The sequence below is a fragment of the Cyclopterus lumpus genome, chromosome 22, assembly GCF_009769545.1.
Source record: "Cyclopterus lumpus isolate fCycLum1 chromosome 22, fCycLum1.pri, whole genome shotgun sequence".
NCBI classification, from domain to species: Eukaryota; Metazoa; Chordata; class Actinopteri; order Perciformes; family Cyclopteridae; genus Cyclopterus; species Cyclopterus lumpus.
Window position 1 is genome coordinate 8,098,396 of NC_046987.1, and position 20,043 is coordinate 8,118,438.

Sequence of the window (20,043 nt, forward strand, 5' to 3'; positions counted from 1 at the left end):
TAAAGGGTTATTAAAACTCCAGCAATGTTGTAATACACTTCCATGAAATAGGGGGTGAGGGGGACACACACACATACACACACACACTGAAGACAGATTAAGGCTGAGATGCAGCTCAATCCCCCAAAAACACTTCATCCTACTTTTCCCATGATGCAACTCGACAGCCCGTCAAACACCCATTGCCTCGTAAATACCCAGTTCTTTTAAACCACACACCTCCAGTTTGTAAAAAAGAAAAGAAAAAGGATAACGCTGACTTCGTCATCATCATATATTTTATACTCTTTATTCTATTTCTACTCCGTCTGTATATATATAATATTCTTCTTGTTTTTACTCTTTTATCTTATTTCTGTTTACTGTTTATTATACTACTTGTTTTTTACTTATTACTGTGAGCAATGCTGCCGTAATCCTGTAATTTCCCCACTGAGGGACTAATAAAAGGATTATCTTATTTTATCTTATCTTATCATCATCACTGAACTTCGTGTAAACAAATTGTGGAGCGCTCCTTTAATTTAACTGCAAAAGTTATGTTCCCGTAATGGTCCACGAGCCACCGTTTTGGAACCCCTGAATTCTCGCGATCCATCATCATCATCATCATCATACATGAAGCTACACCTCTGATTGAATTTTCCCCCCCCCCCCCCCCCCCCACCCTCCTCCCCCCCCCGTGCTCCGCGTTGCACTGGAGCGCACGGCCAACCCCGCCTCCTCGGAGCCCCTCGGAAGGAGGAGTTTAACCCCACACTGCCTGGGAGGAGTCCGCGGTCTCTCGGCGCTCCGTCCCAGGAACGTTCGCTCTGGATCGTGGAAGTACACTTCAAGGAAAACCCCGAGTTGTATGTTTCTGCTCAATGCAACGACGTTAGCGTTATTAAAACATTTGTGTTTGTTTGGCGGTCTCGAAGAAGGAAGCACGCGAAATACTGCGAGAAGTATGTTTTACCAGAGGAGACGTTAGCCGGTGAGTTGCAAGCGAACTTACTTCACACACGGTCACGTTGGTTTTTAAAGGACTCCGCTCGGTCTCTCTCCGTCCAGCGCTTTGTCCCTGCGACACCTAAACGCAACGTCAAGCGGGGACGAGCGCGCTAAGTTTAGTCTGACGACCAAAAGTTAGTGTGCTGTTTGTTGGGGTCTTACATTCTATTCATTTCACCCGTGACCTCTCGTTGGTTGTAAATCTCGCTGCAGCAGCTGTGACTGACATGATTTACCATCACCAGTAAAAACACAACTGTTTCATGAGGAGATGCGTATTTATTGTAGTAGAGTAGTTAAGAATGAGCGCTCTCTTTATAAATAATCACAATTGTCAGATATAAGAACTACCAGTGTGACTGCTGATCCCCACTCTCCTCCCAAATGCAATACATCCCTTATCAAATTATGTTTTGCTGTGAAACTGAATTTGTAATGAGAAATTAAATAAAATGCATTCCGTCAGCACATTGAGCTGGGAGCGAGGGAATTAATCAAACGTCCAAACCAAAGGTATCTAGGTGTCACTCCAATGACACAACAGATCACTTGAGTGTTCAACAAACTTGTAGCCCTCAGTGGTGTCTCGGCGTCCGCTCATTGCTTCTCATTCTTCCTTCTGATGTATGGACCTGAGAGATTGGGGGTATGTTCCGTTGTGTTTCCGTTGGATGTGATTTACATTCAGCTTGCATTGTTGTCCGGCCGTGTGCCGGGGTGGAAGGGCACTATAGTCGCATACACAGAGGTAACAAAGGGGCCCCCGAGACCCCTGGAGGGAAGGGCCGGCCCAGAGAAAACAGATCCCCGGGAACAGGAGGAAAGGGCCGGGCACGCCTTTTTGGCATGGTTGGCCCTCTGTCATGGAAACCAACGCGGGGAAGTCAGTGTGTCTGTGCTGCTACCTTTGCACTGCTGGCGTGGTTATCGATCTGTCTGTTCAACGTCAAGTGCTATATTTCCGGCAATTAATGGGATTAATGATTATCGAATGATGGATGAAATGAGTAGATGCACTGTAAATGGTTTCTCATCATTTACTTGGGACATATTTATATCATATTCATCACGGAATTTGGCCCAGCCCAACATGAGAGCAAGAGGAAAGGATGCCTTTCGTTTTATTTTTCTGGAGGGGGAAGATGCTGTGTGATTGGTTTGTATTTTAGCCCCCCCCCCCCCCCCCCCCCCCCCCCCCCCCCCTGTTTTATGGACTCTACCGGAAAAGTTACTTAGTTACATAATTATTGCTGTTCTCATGTGTGCACCCTGTTTTTTTGGGCAAGGGGGAGCGCTTGGAGGCCAGTAACAAAATCGGCGGGTCAGAAATCCTCAACCACAAGGAACATTATGTTTTTACTATTCTGTTCCTCCCCGGAGTTTGGACGGGGTCTTGAACCTGAGCGATGCTGATGGAGTGTGGCCCGTAATTTCCTTTTTGAATCGAATACATAATACTTTTTTGGGGGGTTTATATACGCGCTTTTCTTTTGTCGCACGAGTTGCGAGTTACAACTCTGTTGGCAGGAGCGTCAGTTTGTCAAAAGTTGTTTGCCAGTGACAAAAGGGAAACGTAACGCTAGCCTCTCTCTGGGTGGCACCTGTCCCTTCACAGGCGTCCACAGCTCAAGTCTTTTCTAATTTAAGTTGAAGGTCTCGGTCACATCCCGACACAGTGACGTAATCGTCACAGGAACCGCTCTTTTTGAAGTCTGTTGATATACAGCGTGGGGCTTTGGAGTTGTAAAGAAGAGTCATTTGACTGATAATTGTATACTCTGTGTGAACAGCAGCCTTCCCAAAGTGAGGAATTTGTTCTCCCCTCTGCAGGCCATTTGTAAGGCTGTGTGTGCGTGTGTGTGTGTGCGTGTGCGTGTGTGTGTGTGTGCGTGTGCGTGTGCGTGTGCGTGTGCGTGTGTGTGTGTGTGTGTGTGTGTGTGTGTGTGTGTGTGTGTGTGTGTGTGTGCGCGCGCGCCCGCCCGCCCTGTTGCTAATTCTGAAGCTCGCCGGTTGAGAAACGCCAATGTTTCATGTCTTCTCCCCGGCACATTTTTCTCCATATAAGGCGCCGTGCGTGTGACTTATCAGGCACGGGTAACATCTGTGCTTATTGTCACACGGGGATGAAGGCCTTGCACTGTCTCTAGGTGGAGAGGCACCGCGGGGGGAAAAACCACATGACTGGTGCGTCGCTGAAACGAAGAGGATCTGGAATGGCGAATTCCGCGCCCTTGATTACGACGTTCTGTTTCGGGTGTAGACTGTCCCGCCAGGCGAGCATATAATGGTGGCCTGCGTGTTTCTATTTCTCACATCTGTGGTTGAGGTTATACTCGGCTTTCCGTGTGTTTTGCTGGTAGCGTACGGCCGGCCGTTTCTCGAGTGGTTGCTATAAAAAGCAGGTGGACTCAAAGCTGGCGTTGACAGCCTCCTGGCCGAGACTTCTCATTTTGCTACCGCACTCATCAAGGCGCCAACCCGAAAGACACGCCGGCTGGCTCTGACCCCTTCCCGGGTGCACACAAGTGCAGGTCAAAGAGCTATCGCCAACCCAACATTTACATTACCCGTGCTTTAGCGGCAGTTTGACCCAAAATAAAAAAACTAAACCCTGTGACTTAAAAAAGACTGTGTACCTTCTGTGCTGCATAATTCAGTGATTCTGAATTTAACTTGTTTTGCTGTGGCCTCTTGGTGAGGGATTTGTTCAGTCAGCTGTACTTTGTTTATCTGCTCCAACACGAGATCCCCTGCTCTTCTCCTGCACAAAGGGGAAGCGTCTGTCCAGCTCTGGCAGAGCGACCTGGACTCATCCAGCTGAACCGATGCGCCCATTCATGCTCCTCTCAACCGACCTCTTAAAGGGGATTAATGCATAGGTCTAAATTGGATTGCACTCCTTCTGGGGTCACCCAGCTAATGAATGGCTTGTGAGGTTTGCGAAGAAAATGAAGATTAAAATGACGGCGGGCACTTTAAAGAACGTGTCGAACGAGGTAATGGATTAAGAGTTGGGCGCAGGGTTATTGGGGGTGCAGGTGAAGAAGTTGGATGAGGTAGCTCTTTAAATGGCGCTGCCACGTCTTCACTTGTGCAAGTAAGACTTTCATTAACCCCGGAGGAATTATACTGCGAGGTGGGCCATTACCATTCTTTTCTTGGTAGTCGTATAAATCATGTGGCGAAAGGTGTGCATGTGGCAAAAAATGGCCCCATGGCGGCAGTTGAGTAGCGGCGCATGTAGTTCCTGTACGCTCACCAGACTGCATGCGATATATCAGTCTGGAAATCGTGCTGCCTCAGCAAGTTTGCTGAAAGTGATCTACAAGTCGTGGAGCTACAAGAAGTAGTTTGATTGTCAAAACATACATGAGCAATGAAGCGGATCGGACAAGTAGTATTTGGCACAACGGCTATTTGCTGGCGTATTGATCTGCTTGATAAGCTCGGCGTGTGTGTCTGTGTCTTTGTTTGTGTGTCTGTGTGTGTGTGTGTGTGTGTGTGTGTGTCTCTGATGCTCAAAACATATTCTTTGAGCACGTGGCTGCCGTGTGTAAAATACGGTTTGAACCTTTTTGATCATGAGTTCAAGCTGGAGACAGTCGAGTGGCATCACGTCTCCGCCGTGTGCAGTGGCCTGTGTGCACAAGGCATTTTGTGTTTCTTACACCTTCAAAAGACGGCACGCTTCGGGCGATCAACAGCCCTGTTGAATAGGAAGTACACCCCTCCCCCCACCCCACTTCCCCTTCTCCTTGGCTGTCCTAGCCTGCTTACCGGTCAATCCTCATAACAATAGAAATTGAGATTGATCTGCCTACCTCGGCCCACCAGCCATACGGTCTTCCTTACTCCCCTCGCCCTATTGGAAAGGCAAACACAGCTGGTGCTGCACACCAAAGTGCTCAATGCTTGGATGTTTCAGTTGGCGCCATGTGACTTGTGTTGGCGCCCCCCCATGATGGATGGATGGAGCGAATACTGGGTACACATTTACTCCAGCACATCCCACCTGCTCATCAGTGGGTGGAGTTTGACTTTCCCTTTGTCTCTGATGGGAGCGAGGAAGCCCACCAACTTCTGATGCGTTGTGCACAGCACCTCAAGCCAGGCAATTGATTCTGCTAATGTATTCCGAATCATCTGTTAAATAATTAAAGCTGCGTGGTATTAATTGTGCCAAATCCCTCTGTGGTTTAAAAAAAAATTATAGTTAATTAGATAACAACTTTCTGCATCCCCTTAGCCTGATCATTATCCCATCAGGATGGGACTCTTCTGAGTGATGAGGAATGAGAAATCATAGTACCGCACTGATAGAAAGGACAGGTGGGAAGAGTGTTGGGATGTGCGCACAGATCTATCACTGACCACACATTGATCCAGCTGTGTGCAATAGTCCATTCATCATAGTCTACATTCAGCACCAATATATCCTTCATCCCAACACAAACATTGCTGTAACTCTGCAGTCCCACAAGATACTGACGTTGTTCCCCTTCTCTTGCTTGCTCAGGAGCTCGCTCCATTGAACTGCGCCAGGCATGATGTGCCCATATCGGCACAGTTTCCTGGGCTTTGCATCAGACGTGAAGTGCATCGGGGAGGGTCTTTGGCAGCCGCCATATTTGTGTTCTGTTGAGGAACATTTTCAGGCTCATTAGCACTCCTCACTGTCCAGCCCCCCCCCCCCCCCCCCCCCCCCCCCCTCCTGTCCCTGCTTCAGCAGAATGTGGTTTGATCTCCGAGCAAGATAAGCTCTTTTCTCCACTTCTCGGTCTCCGGGTCTTGTCACGTTGGCTCAGTCATTTGGCGTCCAGCCAGCGTAAACAGGCATGGTCCTGATTGCGTTGGGTCACCGGCAATCCTGGCATCCACTCAGCGAACACGCTCAATTAAAGCTTTTGTCGAAAAAAAAAGCTTTTCTCCAAAGAGCTAAATGTATCAACACAAGAAAAAATAATGTTTCCTGGGGCGATATCATCATCACGGTTTATTTGGTCGACAGGCCTCAGCTGTCAGACGGCAAAGGATGTAAAGCACGTCAAGATAAGAGTAAAGAAAACTACAGTTTTCAGAACGTTTTTATCCGTTTAATCGGTCTTTGCAGGCTACGCCTCTGAAACGGCAACAAACTAGTATATTATGCATCACGTCCAAGATGTAAGAGAAGCCAAGTGGTTTATTGGCCAGGCTGCAGTGGGAGAGCCTGTGTGTGTGTGTGTGGCCTTGCTTACTTTTACAGCACCCTCTGGATGCCCAAATATCGACTCATAGTTCTCCATTTCTTACTATGGCCGACTTGGGTTTCGTCTTCGCCCAGAAAAAAACCCGTCCAGCGATCTCCGCTTGGCGGTTGCACAAGAGCCGTTTGACCCGGGGAACAACTTGCTCACAGCGCCTGGCTCGCAACCCCACGCCACCGAGAGCTGCACGCCGCGCGGCTCGGGTGGCTTTTCCACAGTCGACAGGCGCAGGTGCAACGGACAGTCTCGACTTTTCCGCCTAGCCGGCTTCGTACACGTTGAGAGGAGAACCTTGCGTCTTTCTAATCATTGTGGCTTCCCAGTTCTGCAACACCTTGCACACCATCAAATACCCCCACCCCCACCCCTGACAAATTGCACAAGAGCACGCCATTTATACAAAGTCAAGCAGGTCAATCTTATTGCCGGCAGGTTCCTCCATGGGTTGATGCCAAGTCAAGCGGATTACGAGGCGTGCAGGTCGCTGTTCAGCATGTTTGTGACCCGGGACAGTCCTGCAATATTAATGCTTCAAACAGTGTTACAGCGGCGGGACCCTCATAAATGCCACTTTTTAAAAGTCTGGGTTCAGTCATGTCAAAAAAAAAGAAGAAACAAAATTGCCAGTTGCCAATCTCAGAATTCCAATGCAATAGTGCCGAATCCCTAAACCGTATGGAATGACGGAAGAGGAAATGGAGGGCAACCAGTTCACCAGCAGACACGCGTGTGTGCACTGTGTGGGGATACCGCAGGCTATTACTGTAGTTTGACATTCAGCTGTCATTGGAGAGGCTGACTCCTAATGTGTCTGCAGCTCGATCCTAATGTTATTAATGGTGCTGGAGCCAAGAAAGGGAACTGCTTGGTTTATAGACTCAAACTGATCTGTTCCTGGCCCCTCTGTCCAAGCACTACTGCTTTGATCGAGGGAGACAAGAAAAGAAAAAGGTTATCGGAGGGGCTAAGCAACCCTGCAATAAGTCTGAAGGGAAAGGCAGATATTTTGTTTTTGTTGGACAGAGCCAGGCTAGCTGTTTGCCCTGATTCCAGTCCTTAAGTTAAGCTAAGCTAACCCTATCCCGCCTCAAGCTTCTTCCACTGTTCTGAGAATCCTCATCTAACTCTAAACTCAAAAGCCAATGTGCATATTCTCTTTTAAAGGGAATATTCATTATTATCAATAACCATGGCTCCCTGGTGTGAAAGCAACCACCCCCCTCTCTTTGCCATCATGGCCAAGACATGGTAAGCTAGCACTAGTATGGGTCATCTCACTCAAACCTCCCTCGTGGTTTGACCCACTCAACAGGACCCTTGTTGGCTTCTCCACATAGATCTCCCTGGAAGTGGACGATGATGTGGTCGTGCAGCGTCTACAGTTTAGACTGGCTCTCTGTGGTGAGAGGGGAGCGACTGACTCACAGCTACGAGGGATGAGCTGTGTGTGTGTGTGTGTGTGTGTGGGTGTAAACCACTGTAGAAGTGTGTGGGGCCTGTGTGGCGCACATGTTGTACAGCAGCTCTTGGGCTTGCATTCTTTCTAGCTGAATAATAAGAACTCTGTGGGCATAACTCTCTCTCTCTCGAAGCCTTCATCGTCCATGTCAATGAAGTAACCGTGTGTGAACCTGCCTGTTGGACGAAAGTCTTGATCCCTACCTCATCTGCTTTCATGATGAGAATCCTTCTGCTCGCATTATCAAAGAAGAAGAGAAAGAAAAAGAAGACAAAGACAAAAAACAACACTTTTCATAGCATTTTTCTACCCTCATTGATATTCGCGTTGCATTTGACAGCATGGTGTGTAAAGTGAATGCGCACAGCGGTGAAGTCATTCATTATAAATCCTTTCCCCCCTTGGAGGGTGAAATCATTTATTCACAGCCTCATGAGGTTAGTGATCCTAGGAGCACGCCCTGACTGGTGACTAATAGGTGGCTGATGTCGCTGGCTTTGGTGTCGAGGTTGTTGTAATTAATTTTCTCAATACGAGAAGTTTATTTGGCCTCGGGCATCAATGGTCTGGCTTGGAGAGTTTTTATCTGCTGCCAATTCTCTCAGTTCTAATGTTTGTAGAGAGAGTCTAACTGCAAAAAAAAAAAAAAGATATTTTCTTGAAGCTATTTTGAAAACCGCCCATGTCTCTTTAGGCGCTCCTCACTAGTAATTGTGTGTTCGAGCGAGCGTTTTTTGTCTCCAGCAGCAAACCCTGTGGTCTGCTCTCGTGGAGCCATCGGCCTCACTGGAAACTTGTGGTTGCCTTTTTTTTCTTTCTTTTTTTAATACTAATAGCAATATTATACAGTGCACAAGTTCGTACTGGCATGCCCAGGCTCAAACTAATAATAACAATGGTGAAAAATGCCAGGAACTGGGGTTTCCTGACGGTTAAAATGATTGTTGCTGTTCAAGGAGCTGCACTTACAGTCAGGTTGTATCACTTGCCTCGTGCATCACTTCTCTCCCTGTGTTCTTTCCTTTCACTTGATGAATCGTACGTTAATCTTTCCTGAAGCTGATGACATTATGAGTTGAGATGCTAAAAGCCTTAATTAACACATTTCAACCTTTCTGATTTTTCAAAAGAATCCATAAGAGAAAGTGAGCCTTTAGTCATTGGGCAGCTTTTCTGAATGATCATTGTGCGTGTGTGTGTCTCTCTCTCTCTAAGGGGGATTGCCTAAGTGCTCATATTTGGTCCCAGACATGCCTCCTGCTTTAGCTAATCATGCTATCATACAATGCCACAGGCTTTTTTTTAACAAATGTTCTGAGCCAACAAGCATTTTAACAAGCTGGAAGACTGCGCTCATTCTTTCCGATCTTTTCCCAGCATCCATATCATGCCGAATGTCTGGGCCTTTTGGCACGCTGTGCGCTACACTTTGGCTAGCCACAGGAGTCCGAGGCCATGCTACGTTCACACACACAGCTTGGAAAAACGTTGAGTTTGGTATCCTTGTCTGTACACTGTATGCAGCGGTACATCAGAGCTGCTTTGATGTAGACAAAGCAGCCTCACATACTCTGCAGACAAGTCGGGTCAGGTTGGATTGTTTACACCACTGTATGCCTCTGTGGTCATGATTGCTGTTTAAAGTGGGTTGCAGTGCAGCGAGTGTTGTCAGAACAACCCTCGTGCCTATTCTTTTGATATCATCTTGCCTGGGTGGCAGCGCTTTCTCTTGATCATTCAGTTAGCAGTCTGTATTTCTCCTCTTTTCTTTTCATACCTTCCTCTCAGTGGGTGTGGAAGGAACAGTTTCCGAATCTTCCCCAGTAATGACGGAAACAGTGGATGGGATTGTTGTCAGCATTTTGCCTCAAGGGTTAAGTATCCATCTCCATTCGCTCTGAGCCCGGCCCTGCTTAGGCGGAGAGGGCTGTGAATAAATACCACCCTTGTCCTCTCATAATGGAACAGCTTGACCTTTCGTGACCTCGGCTGGTGGGAGCATCTGCCTGTCGATTCCACCAGCCCGTCCTGCGGGACATCACCGGGCGGTCGCATCTGCCTGTTCGACTTAATTCAATTGGCGTAGGAATTTATTTAACAGGATAAAAAATTAAATGCCGTGCGTGTAACTTTTCCGATGACACGCGGAGAAGCCCGTCAGCTGGACTACGCTGTTGATTTATGGCCTGCGATCGTCTGAAAGTGCTTGTTTCTCTCTCGGGCACTGTGCATGACGACTGCATAATGAGTGCGGTCCTCATTGGCATTCTTGAGGCCCCCCTGTATGGATGGGATAATAATTGGCAGGGGCCTTAATTTAATCGTGTCGGTAAAAGCGGTGCACATGTGGCACAGCTGCTCGCGCTTAGCCGAGCCTCGCCGTGCCCGGGGAGGAGGTGCCATCCGGAGCCCGTATTGGCTCGTCTCTGTCTTCATCAGGTCTTTACGAACCACATTCCTGAGCGAAAGGGCTTTTGCGGTGCTGGACAAAGGAGTTTGTTTTGCAAAGATTTGTCTGCGACTTTTCCGCCGCTATCGCACTAGCTCATGACGGCGCTGCATCCGCGTGACTAGAGAAACTGGTTTAGGTGTTTTTCCTGCGGCCAGCGAAGGGCCGGTCTTTGTTGTCGCGTCTATTCAACTCGCCCGACTTAAACACAGCACGACCCGCACCTGTTCTAGATTATAGCTCGATAGCGGCTTCCAGCTAATTTCTTGTGACTATTCAACAGTGAAATGCCACCTTTGCCATTTGGGCTCCTTGTTATCTTCTTTTTTTCAGATCTGTTTCTACTTGAAAAAGCAAAGCGGTCAGGAGACGAGGGCACAAACCAGCATACGCACATTTTTGCCAAGCGGGATTTTCGCGGAAATTCGAAAACACTTTGCATGTGAACCTATGATACAATTTGTAGACCTACACTAGGGCAGGGGTTGTGCACTGACTAAAACATCAGATGGGAAAGAGGCAGACATGCAAAGGTGTGTCCACACACTCGCCACAGATGTCAAACCTGTTTTTGAGTGAGTTCTCCTTTGGCACCATGTGTCCGGTGTAGCCTTATTTCTGACACCCCACAAAAGAACAGTCCGGCGAGATTGTTTAAAATCTTTGTTCTGTTTTAGCTTTTAATCGAATGACACATCTGTACAAGACTGTTTCTGTCTGTATGTATGTGTGCACATTGTTCTGTGACAGTATTTCAGATAAGATATTAAAGAGCCTGCATGTTTGCACAAAGAAACCTCACACATCCACAACTTGTGTGTGTGGCTCCTTACCAGCTGTCTCACCCATCACCAGTGCCTTCAGGATGCTGAGCAGACAGTCTAGCTCAGATTTCTCTCCTCTTACATGTAAGGCTGCCGCGGACAGTAACAGACACTGTATATCGCGGCCAGCTGGGCTTGATGCTGCAATAAAACAGATTGTTTTGGTGTAGTAGTGTTCTTCGCTTTCCTGGAAAGGCGAGATTGTACCAAGCTGGTCTTATTTCATTTCTTTATTTATTTACACACACACACACACACACACACACACACACACACACACACACACACTTCTGGGGAGAGCCAGTAGCTGTGAGCAGCTTAACGTCAGAGGATGGTTACTTTACGTGGAGATTTACATGCGCTTTCATTGCATGTGAGCTCAGAACTGTGTTTACCAGAGCTGTGCTTTTTAAGTGAGTGACTTCCTTTTTTTAGAGGCTGCACCAGTGTTTTAAGGACATTTACAAGCGGCGTGTACGTAAACAAGTAGGCTCCAGGTAGAGCGAGACGTGTCTAAACAGGGTTGATTCCACCTGATGGATGGTTTATTTAGCCGTCCAGACCGTGGCCCTGTGTTTACAGGGCTCTGGTGGCGGTCCACCCCAGCCCGAGCGTGTTATCCTGCCATCTAGAGCCGCTCGCCTGACTCCACTCCGCTCGGCTACAGACGAGGATGTCGGCCTACGTTTGTCTGGCACAGGCTCAACGGTGTGATGAGAATACTAAAGCTTTTTTCTGGTGAATCCTTGTTTTTAGTGAAAAATAAATTGCATTCCCCCGTCGTCTAATGCATTTGTGATGTGTTTCGGATTTGCCGCTTCAAAATGACTTTTAAAGGAGTTAATCCACCATTCTGGTAGACGGGGCTAATCCTGCTGGTTTTGTAGTTCCGTTTCACTCGTTTCAGACAATTTCTCAGCGTGCGGAAAGCCGGCGGAGCAAAATCGATCTCGGTCAGCTTTGCTGCAGGAAAAAGGACGTTGATTAGCACTGAGTTATCTCATGCTAACATGGACATTATTTTTGCGCTGCATTGACTGATCTGCCACATGTGGATGATGTTCTCACCAGCTAAAAGCCACCCTGAGCACTTAACAGAGGCAGTCTTTCAGACCTGTCAATGTGGCCAAAGAAATGCTTTAATATGGACTGTAATTGCCTCGGGTAATGGCCTTCACTGGCTAACTGAGCATTAGCCCCTTTTGTTATCTATCTTAAGCCTTGACCACAATGAGCAAACAAACCAGACAGGCCCAGACTAGTCTACCCACACTAATAGACTTAGAGCTTTCACCTGTCGGTTCGTCACAGCCCACGGCTTTAGCAGACATGACGGTGATGCATTAATGGGGCAGAAAGTGCTGAGCAAGTACCAGTGATTGCTATGACCCGGCCGTTGTGTATTTCTCACCTACCTCCTATCATTTTTCATTGGTTTGTTTGCTTGTGTTATCCGTTGATGGCCTTCTCACCTGCACAATGAATGGGATCAGAGCAAGCGGAGTGATCCGTGCCAGTTTGGCTTTTTAATAGGCCATAAAAGCAGACCCCGTTGCCAGTTGGGAGTGCTAGTTTACCATGAGCGTGTGGCTCGCCTTGGCATACGGCGATAACATTTGAATTACCATCTCCATTAGCGTCAACCTGTCTTCTGGCTCTTAAAGGCTTAAATCACGGTGTTGGCGATCCATCAGCTCCCACGGTGCCAACACATTCGTGACTAAAGTTTTTAGACTTTGCAGCGAGCGAAAGCGGCTCCGGGGCTGGGTGTGGGCTGCTCTACACCCAGTGGTGGGGAAGGCCACAAGGGCATGCTCCCTCTGGCGTCAGAGCTCCTCAAGAATGCAGAGAGGGATTAATGCACGTCTGCGGCAGTGATGGATGGGAAGCCACACATTAACTCACACACTCACATATACCAACAGAGCATCTGTATGCAGAGTGCTTGGCCCTCCCCCACAGCAGTAGATGCCATCTTAGCGTGTGTGTGTGTGTGTGTGTGTGTGTGTGTGTGTGTGTGTGTGTGTGTGTGTGTGTGTGTGTGTGTGTGTGTGTGTGTGTGTGTGTGTGTGTGTGTGTGTGTGTGTGTGTGTGTGTGTGTGTGTGTGTGTGTGTGTGTGTGTGTGTGTGTGTGTGTGTGTGTGTGTGTGTGTGTGTGTGTGTGTGTGTGTGTGTGTGTGTGTGTCTGCCTGCCTGCTGGGACAAAGCCAGGCCTTGGTTGTTTGCCCTACTACCCCATATAGAGCTATATTCACCAACCGCATGTCATTTTGATGAGATTTGTATCATGCTAGTTCACGTCTGGGGCACTTTGAGCGATTATCTCCTTTTTCAAAACGCAGATGAATGGATTTCTGCTGCCTCATTTTTATTATTTCGTTCCCCCGTTGAGTCCGGTGATTGATGCTGCTGCGTCTTTTCGCGTTCGTGGTTTTGAGGTTTTGGAACGTGCACATGTGACTTCTGCTTTCTGTGCAAGACCCATTGATTGCTGCGCATGCACACGTCTCCTACCTGCTCCCAAATCCTCCAGCACCTCATTGTTTTCCCGAAAACCGCGTGACCTCCACCAGCTGGCTCCATGCGGCCGATGTTGCACCGCAATGGTCAATGATCTCTGATGGATCACCTCAAGGAGCCTGGAGAGTGTCTCGCATGGCTGCCGCAGTACACTACAGCGGCTATTGCTATGGTAATGAGTGAGTGAGTCGGGGGCTGATCGTATTAATCACTAGAGCTCACACCACGGTGCGTGTGACAGATTATCCTGCAGCGCACAAAGGACAGCCACAGTCAATTCCCGGGGAGATAATACAGTTTGCGAATGGGTTTTAATGCAGGTGTATTGTGCAGCCGTTTTGTACTCGTATGCTCAAAACAGTGAACGCTTACAAGAAGTTGAGGAGGAGGAAAAGGGTTTTGTTTTTATTGATGACGCCTGGGATTCAGACTGACCTTCCTGAAGGTTAACAACTAATCAAATGTTCTTTTCTCTTTTCTCCGCCTCGAGCGCACTTTTGTCTCCCGATCTGTCATCGGCGGGGAGATAATTAGGTATCTCTCCTTTACCCTTTGTTTTGCGAGGAAGTTGTCGTGCTTTGCCCCGTCTTCCAGGGGCAGTGTTGAGTGTGTGCTTGTTTTCCCAACAGCCCGTGGGTCTCTTATCTGACCCTGTGGCTGCTAAAGACTCTGGATCCACATGTTTCTCATGCACCGCCTGTCACTCTTTACATTACTTCTACTATCAAGCATTTTTATTTCCTCTGTGAATCTACTGCTTGAATATTAGCTCTGCTTTGAAGGGACTACATGACAAATGGCATGAACCTGAATAGACTTGTGAATAATGGTGATCCTGAAAGCCAGAGATACTGTAGCTCTGGATCATGTTCTAGTACACGCTGTGTGTGCACGTCTGTGCCTCCTTCCCCAAAATGACTTCCTTCTGTCCATTAAGCAGCTTAATTAGCAGAGAAGCTGATGGAAAGCTGATTTGCACCTGCAGTCTTCCAGCTGTTTGCCGGATCTCAAACACGCACACACACTCCATCTCTTTAGTGGGAGCTGTTCGCCTCTTCCTCCCTCTGCCACTCAGAACATGCAGATGTAAAAGTGTGCACACACACAGACACCTGCACTAGTAAGGAGCTTATGGGTACTGACACCCCCTTGAGGATGCTGTAAGTCAGTGTCTCCCTTTTTAATAAAGCAGATATAAAGATGTTTACACCACATTTCCCATAGATTTATACCCACTGTCGGCGGAGGACACACCCTTAGGCGTTATCCTCTCTCAGGCACACACACACACACACACACACACACACACACACACACACACACACACACACACACACACACACACACACACACACAGGCACCCCTCTTTGGTGACCTGACGCGTTCTGGCTAATTTAAAGTTGAGACTGTCATAGTTGCTGTGTTTGGGGCTGTCTTGTCTGACAGCAGCGCCACTCTGTAGAAAATGAACTGAGCTGGCAGCAACGGAGGCTGAAGTGATTTCGCTGTAAGGGACAGAGGGAGGCGGAGAAGACGGAATAGGCCCCAATCCATCTTCTAACTATTCAATAGGGGATAGATAGTGGGAGGGATAGCCTCTGATTGACATGAGAAACACATATTTCACCTTCCCTGATTAATTTCTTTAAAAAAAAAAAAAACACTGTCTGTAAAAAGTAAACGTTGTAATGTGGGGGAATGAAGGAACGTTTTTATGCAAAGGAGTTCAGTTTATGAAAATATTATCTTATCTTGTACGCTACCTTCTAGTTAAAGTGACGGAGTACGTTTGTGGGTGGAAGACAAGCACCAAACAAAAGACTTGACCTTTCACCCTGACCTCAAGCATTCCATCGTATGTGAATTCCCTTCCCCCCCCTCGACCCCTCTGACCATTGAGTTCTAGTTTCTACTGTGTTTCTAGACTATTTAAATCCATGCGTCTGGGTGAGGCGGTCCACTATTCTCTGAGCAATTAAGATCAATTAATTTCCTCCCCAACGGACATTTCGTTCACAAATTGCCGCAGACTGCAGTCCCCAGTGAGCAGGATAATCAATGGTATCAAACCATAAACGGCCTCCAGCTATGAGACTCCATCATGCTGCTTGGGAGGGAGAGACAAGAAATATTAGCATGCTTACTGAAAACTCTTATTTCTCCCCCCAAGTCGTTCGCCACACCATTCGTCAGCCCCGTTAGCATCGCTCGACCTGTGGGAGCTTTTTCATCAGAGATAGATTATTGCAAGTACACTGTCTGCGATTTAAATGTGACACAGTTTATGCATTTTACATAAAGAGAGTCATTTATGAGGAAAGTTCAGGGTCTACCTCTCTCTGAGCCCTTATGGAAGATGCTTTATGACTTAATGTTTGTAGCAAGTCTAAACCTCTATGAGTGACCTGGGTTTTGTTACACTGCCATTATTGGGCCATGGGGAGTCATCTTAGAGCTCGGTATAAGTGAGGATTTTGAAAGCTTTATCCCAAAGCAGCAAAGCAAAGCTCTGCTGATAAGCTCTTTGAAGCCTGTGTGGCCACTCGCTCAACAGTAGTGCTCCCAAATTTCCTCTATGTTGAAGGCTGTTCGATGCACCCTTTTCTTTTCGCTTCCTGTTCTCTCTTGGTCTTCAGGTAGACACAGGCAGAAAAAAGGACTCGGCAGTAATTGCCTCGTTATCATCATGTCGTGTAATGTGACCTTCAGAAAGAAACTGAGGTGCGTGCACGAGTCGGTTGCCCATAGCTTAGATATTAAGGGATTTGATTTGGCTCTGGATAGCTTGTTGGGGCCTTAATTGATCTTAATTAGCGGTCAGATCACTTTGCCTTGTGGAATTAGACTCGACATCTGCTCTGTATGAATATAAATATGAATATGCCTCACAGAGCCTCCCTGCCTTCTCTTTTATTTTTTTCTCTTTTCATGCCTCTCAGTCTCTCCTTGTTGTCGACCCACGTTTGAGCAGCCTCCATTTACAGCTGGACAAAGGCTTTTGAGAGGAGCTCAGACTCGGCCTATTGTGGTGTTGACGATGTTGTTTCGTCCTGGTGAATATTATAATATGGTTCGCTGCTGACATTGTGCCCCGGAGCTGACGTTTCTGTCAAACAGCAGACTGATGGGGGCCACTATTCCACAGCTGTTCATAGAAGCGTGGCATGGTCGTGACTTTGAATGGCTGTTCAGGCCGAGATGATTTTCTTGAGAAGAACCCCATTGAGCGCTCTAGTTGCCGAGGCTCTCGTGTTTTCCATTTGTTGGAGTGACGTCCCTGAAGGGCAATGACGCTCGGGAGGGACTCCTCTGGAATAAACGCTGGGCCCACGAGAGAGCTCGGGAGCAGCTTTTAGAAGCCGCCTCGCACTCATGGACCACTTCTGATGCTGTGTTGTGTTCCGGTGTGGCTTTCTGAATGGGTGCAGTTGGACTGCGTGTGCGTGCGTGTGTGTGTGTGTGTTTTTAGAGCGACGGCGGTCTTGGGTTGGTCTCCGCTGATATCTGGGATAAGGCTTAGTCACAACACTTTCAGAAATTCTAATTCCAGGGTTTTGACTCCCTTTCTTGCATTTTAATCAGCTCTACAAAACGAGATGCACATTTGGCCAGTCTTGGCCCCTAGAAACTTTTACACAGCTTAGCCGCGTTGCGGTCTCACTTGTAATTTCCTCTTTTTCGCACCGAGCCTCTGTCTTCGCTTGATGGACTTTTTTTTCCTCCTCCTTATTCTCTGGCTCACACTCACGCATACATATACACATCCACATCCACATACACACACACACCCACACACACACACTCACACACACACACTCACTCACTCAATTTCTCCCTCCCCAGTAGCTGGCTGCCTCCCTGGCCCTTGGGTCATTGTGGTATTTAGGGTCAGACAAGCTCACCAGTCATTGCGCCCTCCCCAGTGCCTCCCAGGCAGCGCTGCAGCCATTATACGCCAGCTTGTCTGGCCCAATCGCCTCAAACGGCTATGGAAAACCGCCTTGGCTGTAACGTGCCCTGCATCCTCCTCCTAGCCAACGGAAAAGCAGGATAGAGGGAAAAACAACACAGCCGAGTAGGGGAGCCTTTCTGTAGCGGAGGCTCTAAATGGATGAGAGCTATAAAACGTTCTTCTCTTCCTGAGAGGGCTCTTCTGTTGAGAACTTTTCACTTTTTCCTCCCAGCTCTCCTGCTTTTCCTCTGGGTGCTCCGTTACCCAGGGTTACCCCGGGAGGGCTGTGATTCGCTGCCGCTTCGAAGCCGGGAGGGTGTTTCCACGTGTCCTCCAGCGTGTCTGGGGGTGTGTGTGTGTGTGTGTGTGTGTGTGTGTGTGTGTGTGTGTGTGTGTGTGTGTGTGTGTGTGTGAATCAGATGTGGTGCGCGTGTTGCTTTAAGACACGACGAGCCTTCGCAGGGAGAATCCACTTTGAGATCAGAGAACACCAGATTTCTCCTTTGCAAGTTGTTCAAAGAGCTTTTAGATGAAAGCCGGGCCACAGAGGTAAGGGATGTTACCGGCTCTGTGTTTTATCTCTCTCCCTTTTGTTTTTCCTATTTAGTGGATTAAGAGGAGGACGAGGGGAAGAGGTTGCATTGTGCTTCCTATTGTCCAGATCCACAGGTGTGGGGTTACTTTGCGTGTTTGCATGTGTGAGTGCTGTTTAGTTTCCACCCGTATCTGTGAGATAGCAGTTTGTGTTCTCATGTTTATCTCTGCTGTGTGGTCTGCCGGCTGTATGAGCCTGCCATATGTAAGCCTTGTACATGATGCAACAAAGTGACTCTTCACAATCTCAGACTTTATCACTTCGCTGTGTTACAGGGTCGTAAGTCTCTTCTGCACGACTCCTAGTTCTCTGAAGAGTAGAAGTGAGTTTGACAAACTTACCCCCTTGTCTAAAGTTGCTGGGTACTCCCTTAGTCGTATGAGAGTGTCGGGGAATTTTTTTTATTGTATTTTCTTGGCACCACTCTGGAATGGCAGTGGCATACGTGTATAAATCTTTCAGAAGGCTGCCATGTCATTTTTGGTCGGGAGCCAGGCGCAGAGCTTCTAAATGTATAATGAAAAAGTCCGAAAGACACTTAACAAGCACTTTGATGGATGTTTGGTGGCTTTGGCTGAATCCACCACACGGTAATATGGGCTTTCAGCGAGTGATTCATAGATTGACATTTCTACTCACAAGCAAGCGACAGCAGGATACTCTAAATCTGGTTCATACGACAAGAACTCAACAGGAGACGGCCTTGTCCACTATCTTCTCTTCGTCACTTCCTGTTGTTGTTTGTGTTCCGAGAGAACCTGTGCGGTTGTTTTTTTTGCGCAATTGGGACTTTAAGCCGAGTCTAAAAAGAGTGGAACTTAAAGCACACTGCTCCTTTAAGAGCTCTGTTGTCACGGCGCCAGAGGAAAGTGATAAGAGACAAGTCCCATGGGCTGTGATTTGACGGGAGGAAGGTAGTATGATTGTGTCAACAGTCACTTCCAATAACAAATGACCTCATATGTTCCTAGTTCACGGCATCATAATTCAAAAGCATGAAGCCTTGCTGGTACTTAATTCTGTATGAGATTATTTCCCTCTGTATTTGTTGCCTGCATTGTGGATTCATGATCTTGAGAAGCATGTGGTTAACCCATATTTTCTGTATTAATGCACAACTGCACTTTTGGGAATCCATTTAAAAAGATTTCTGTATCTCCCATGTTTGATGGCAGAGAAGGTTAAAGAAACTGCACTAACAGCATCATGATAGTACTGTGAGGCTGAGTTGTCTGGGGAATCGCCCTGTGTTTCACACTGCTGTGTCAGGAGTTTGTTCCTCCCACTTTGGTTCCCAAGTTTAGATTCAAGGACACGAGGGTCAGAATTGCAAATGTTTGACGGAGGGTGTAGCTACTGTTCACCAAATGCACGGAAAAAAAGTCAGTTTCTTACTCAACACAATGCCTCCATGTTCCTACTGTTTATACCGCGTCAAGGTGTGACCCGTTCCTCACAGCAGACCTCAGACGCAAACGCTGCCAGACTAAACATGGCGCTTACGTGGGAGTCATCAAGGGGCAGCCTGAGAAGAATGCCAGGTCATGGGGGTGTGTCGAGGAGCGTTGGGGTGGCTGTGGTCCCTTGGCCCTGGAGCAGATGGCCCTATTGACGAGAACAGAGGACTGAAGGGGAAACAGGGCGGGAGCGTTCAGACTGGGTTTAGCTAAAAGGAAGACTTGTCTTGTTGTTCTCCCAGTCGCACAATACTGCAGTTCAAGTTGCAGCAGAAGCCAAACGTGTCTGCTGGCACGCCTTTGAACCTTTTTTTTATACCCACAGCCCTGCTCCCTGTGAATGAAGTTTGCAAGAAGGGCTTTTAAAAGAAAGCTCTGACAAGTTCGTCAACCAGCTTTATGCTGACTCCTAGTGCTCTCTTGGTCTAAACTGCAGCGAGAGCATCGTTTAGTTACGCTGCATTCATGTCGGGAGACTTAAAATCATTTTCATCTTCCCTTTCTTGCTTCCAGATGCAAGACAAACGGGGAATTGAGTAAGAAACATG

The 20,043-nt window shown here is 47.6% G+C and overlaps 1 protein-coding gene across 3 annotated transcripts in view; it reads left to right on the plus strand.

Annotated features, from left to right (window-relative positions):
• tiam2a (TIAM Rac1 associated GEF 2a) overlaps nt 1-20,043 on the plus strand; it is an 81,608-nt gene that overhangs the window by 16,643 nt on the left and 44,922 nt on the right. The window contains exon 1 of one of the 3 annotated variants that reach the window (XM_034525570.1): nt 818-976. The exons of the other annotated variants lie outside the window; for them this stretch is intronic. The gene's annotated coding sequence lies outside the window, so the exon portion shown is untranslated. Of the gene's footprint in view, nt 1-817; nt 977-20,043 lie in introns of those variants that run through there. 3 annotated transcript variants of the gene reach the window in all.